The 4,386-nt window shown below is 44.0% G+C and overlaps 1 long non-coding RNA gene across 2 annotated transcripts; it reads right to left on the bottom strand.

The window, feature by feature from the left end:
• Positions 1 to 694: 694 nt before the first annotated feature.
• LOC117465253 (uncharacterized) lies at positions 695 to 2,810 on the bottom strand. 2 transcript variants are annotated; one of them, XR_004554166.2, is made up of 6 exons: positions 2,671 to 2,810; positions 1,591 to 1,661; positions 1,313 to 1,375; positions 1,163 to 1,230; positions 1,003 to 1,079; positions 695 to 911 (listed from the first exon to the last, which is right to left on the bottom strand). It is a non-coding gene; the product is annotated as an uncharacterized lncRNA (long non-coding RNA). The 2 variants fall into 2 exon arrangements; XR_004554165.2 differs by lacking the exon at positions 695 to 911 and having other exon boundaries at positions 931 to 1,079.
• Between the last annotated feature and the right edge of the window lie 1,576 nt (positions 2,811 to 4,386).

The following is a 4,386-nucleotide window of genomic DNA, read 5'->3' as shown; positions in this document are numbered from 1 at the left end:
TCCCAGATTGGCTGGTCTTAAAAAAATGTTACAGGGGTGGGTGGAAGGGTTCGGGGAGGTTTTCTCCATACCACTTTTTGTCCATGGCCCCAAATACATCCTGAAAAAGAAGGAAACCCTACTGTTGATGAATTTCTTGTTTGCTAATGCAAAATTAGCGATCTGGAAAAGTAGGAAGAACCAACTTGCTGGAGTGGGATGGACGGATGCAGTGCTCTGTCTGAGGGGGCTGGTGGCAGCGCGTCTGAGGGTGGAGCATGCGTACTATACGCTGATCAATCATCTGCAGGGGTTTCTGGATGTGTGGGCTGTGGGGCGGGTTCTGTGCTCGCTGGGGGACAATGACTCTCTCATATTGAAGTTTTAAAGGATAGGTGTAGTTTTTGTTTTTAAAGTGTGTAAAAGAGGATGTTTTTAAATGGGTAAAACGCTTTTCAAATGATATTTATTTGGTAGTCATGAAAATCTGTTTATTTATTTGATTGTGTAATGTTTTAGTTTTGTTCCGACTCTTTTGCAGGGTGGGTGTATGTTTAAAACAAATGCAAATAAAATTTGTTTTAAAAATCAAAATCTTCTTCTTCTTCTTCTTCTTCTTCTTCTTCTTCTTCTTCTTCTTCTTCTTCTTCTTCTTCTTCTACACCCATATAAAACAGAACTGTAAACAGCTTTACTTTTTCTTTCGACATTTATTTGAACAGCAAGTGGAGGCAAAAGTGACTGCACCCAAAACAATAAACCTGCTAGCTAACTAGCCTAAACTCAGTAACAGAATGTGGGCAACACGTTCTTCTCCACAGCTGCGCGACCTCTGAGTCAGACGTCAGTTCCCCCTTTTCTATCCTACGGGTGCCACTCCCCCTGAACCCCGTTTCCCTGCCAGTTTTTTCCCTTAGAATACACCTTTAATTCTGTAACAAAAAAAATCTCCAGAAAAAAATGAACAGATGAGTTATCCAACCACATTAATTTTAATAAAATATGAAATACATTGTTATTTACTTTTTACATGGGAAAGACTGCCCTTCATATTGCCCTCCACCTCCTCTCCTCTTCCTCTCATTTTCTCCCTCTAAAAACTAAAATAATAATGAAAAACTTAAATGTCGTACAAATGAACTCAATTCAACGAAACGTGGTGATAACATTAAATGATCTATACCTTTTTTTGTGAGAGGTCAAACTTAATTATTGCCTCCTCCCTTCCTCTCCTCATTTCCTCTCAGGTCTCTAAAAGATAAAAGGAAAACATGTTAAAATCTTCAAATAACACGTGAACAGAACTTGGTGAAATCTCGTATCAGTATTTGACCTTCTTTACATGAGAAGTCATGCCTAGTTTTGCCCCTCCACCTCCTCTCCTACCCTCTCCTCTCTAAAAATAAAAACAAGTGATGTTAGAATCTTCAAAAATAACGTGTGAACCTTTATATATACAGTCTATGGTGTGAACAGATGAACTGAACTTCCTGAAATCTAGAAACAAAAGATTGAATACCTTGGTTTTTACCTTTTTTGCATGTGAAGTTCTCTACAAACGTAAATAACTTTGTGAAATCTAGAAATTATATTGGATATCTTGATTATTACCATTTTGTTTGTGACATGTCACTCTTAATTTTGCCTCCCTCCTCCTCTCCTCTTCGCTTCTTTGCTCCCCTCTGGAAAAACAACAACACATGCAAACACTGTTAAAAACAAGTAGTACGAATGAAAATGTTAAAATGATATTTACCTTTAATAATGAGAGCGTTCCCACATGCCCCTCTCTCATATTTTCTCTTCTTGTATTCCTCGTCTTCCCTGAGTGTTTCTTCTCTACTCTTCTCTGCTGTGATCCTTTTCATCTCTCCTCTGTGCTCTTTAAACCTCTCTTTCTGATTGGATAACCCTTTTATCCCATTTTACACCCTTTCAATGTTTTTTTTTACCATTTTTAAACACCTTGTTGCTGATCTTACTATCACAGTTTGTACCACTACAGTTACTCTCCCCCCCCCCCCCTTCCCCAGTGTGGCCCCTGCCCTGAGGCCCTTGTCTCTGCAGACTCTTCTTGGCTGGGGTGGCCCTCGACAGACATATGGACCGCTATGACATGGTGTCGCCATCCTTTTCCTTCTCTGCACAGGGGGTGAAACACGTTGGAGGTTCACACTGTCCCCCCCAGATCCCCCCCACTCTGTGCAGACACCCTGCCTGAGTAATGGACCGGCAACAAGGATTCTAACAAGAGCAGGGTCCTTACATCTGATACACTTTCATTTAATTCAGTTCAATCCAATACTTACCGTTCACATTTAAAAATAGTTCATGACAAAGCAGTGCAATTAAAAAAAATATGAATTCATTACATTTAAATATTTTTAGGTTCAAATCATTTCGACTGAATTGAGCTCAATTAAATGAGAAAATACTTACCCGTTCAAATCATTTAAACAAAAACAAATTGTTTTTTTAATTATTCAATTCAATTTGAACAGCTTACATTTAGATAAATGTAATTTAATTGAAATCTATTAAAAATAATTCCATTTAACTCAAATTCAAATCAATTCAATTTTAAGAAATACAATATAAACATATGTTACTCTATTTAGCCGGGGGAAAAAACATGTAGAAATTAAGTGGAAGGACAGAAGCGCTTAGCAGCACCGTTACCTGCTGACATACCTGCAGCCTCGGCTCCTCTCTTGCGCCACCTGCTGCCCACCTGGCTCCTCTTCTTCATCAGAAGTCGGACGCTCTTCATCCACTGCTGCTCCGGGACCTTCCTCACCGGTAGAGGCTCACGGGGGGGCTCGGGTCGGGGGGAGGAGCCGGACCGCTGCGGCCACCGGAGGACGATCCTAGTGGGATGAGCACACGGCACCAGAGACCAGCCCTCCTCGGGAACAGGTGGGGAGGGTCTGCAGGAGAGGACAGGGGAGGAGGAGCAAGAAAAGCAAGAGCAAGAAGAAAAGCAAGAGGAAGAGCTAGAGGATGAGGTAGAGGAGGAGGAAGAGCTAGAACGAGAGCTAGAGCGAGAGCAAGAGCGAGAGGAGGAGGAGGAGGAGGAGGAGGAGGAGGAGGAGGAGGAGGAGGAGGAAGAGCTAGAACGAGAGCTAGAGCGAGAGCAAGAGCAAGAGCGAGAGGAGGAGGAGGAGGAGGAGGAGGAGGAGGAGGAGGAGCGAGAGGAAGAGCGAGAGGAAGAGCGAGAGGAGGAGGAGGAGGAGGAGGAGGAGGAGGAGGAGGAGGAGGAGGAGGAGGAGGAGGAGGAGGAGGAGGAGCGAGAGGAAGAGCGAGATGAGGAGGAGGAGGACCTAATGGAGGAGCCAGGGTCAGACTTACCTTCATCCACAGCGCCTCTCCTGCTCCCCCTGCTGCCAGCCTGGTCCCTCCTCTTCATCAGAAGCCTCAGGTTCTTCTTCCACTTCGGCTCAGGGGCGGGGCCAGCTGGGGGGCCAAGGTGGGAGCCGGCAGAGGAGTTGCAGACCACCCTGAAGGGGGTGCGAGAAGAAGAAGTGTTAGATCCAGAGGCAGCTGTACCTGGGGAGCCAGGTGAGGAGCCACTCTGGGAGGGGGGGGCTGGGGTCCTGCGCAGGATGAGGCGTGGCCGGCTGGGGTCTGGCAGGAGGACCGCTGTCCACTTGTAGTGCCGGTCCATCTGAAGGTCAAAATAAATACAACAATCAGACCACTGCTCCACGTCATGACGACACACCAGCGAGGGTTACACAATAATCACTCTCTCATCACATACTGAATTAAAAGGAGGACAATGCAATAATACATTGTTCAAACAAGCGCTGCAGAAAGTGAAACAGACATGAGAGCATTTGACTGAAATATGAGCTAAAGAAAGGAAGCTTGCAAGAAACAGCCATGGCTGTAATGTGCACACTTTTTAAAAACATGTCTTGCCTTTACTTTTCTCAAGGACAATAAATCCATATGTGTTTATAGTAATTGTGTAAAATGTGTGATGTTTAGCTTCTGGAAAGTGTTCGCCCTTCTTACCGTGGTTCTCAGTGGACTGAATGAAGCGGAGCCAGGTGAGGAGCCAGGTGCTGCTGGGATCCTGCGAAGGATGAGCTGCCCACTTGTTTGCTTGGACCAACTGAAGGTGATAAACACATCAGGTTAATATACCATGGAGTGTTACACCAGAATCACTTCCACATATTGAATTCTAAGGATCAATTATTGTAAAGAACATGTACGAAAACTAAACACGAGCAAGAGTAAAAAGTGTTTGCAGTATAAAATAGTAGCAAAGTCCCAAATGGATGCATTTGTTTCACACTTTCTTTACATTGCCTTACAAATGTTAACATGTTGCTGGAACAAGGCATAAAGAAAGCAAACTGTGAAAAATATGCATGCTTCAGGCTGAATAAAGGACTCAAG

The sequence above is a fragment of the Pseudochaenichthys georgianus genome, chromosome 19 (assembly GCF_902827115.2).
Source record: "Pseudochaenichthys georgianus chromosome 19, fPseGeo1.2, whole genome shotgun sequence".
NCBI classification, from domain to species: Eukaryota; Metazoa; Chordata; class Actinopteri; order Perciformes; family Channichthyidae; genus Pseudochaenichthys; species Pseudochaenichthys georgianus.
The sequence above is the reverse complement of the archived record's forward strand: the minus strand, read 5'-3'. Positions and strand labels throughout refer to the sequence as shown.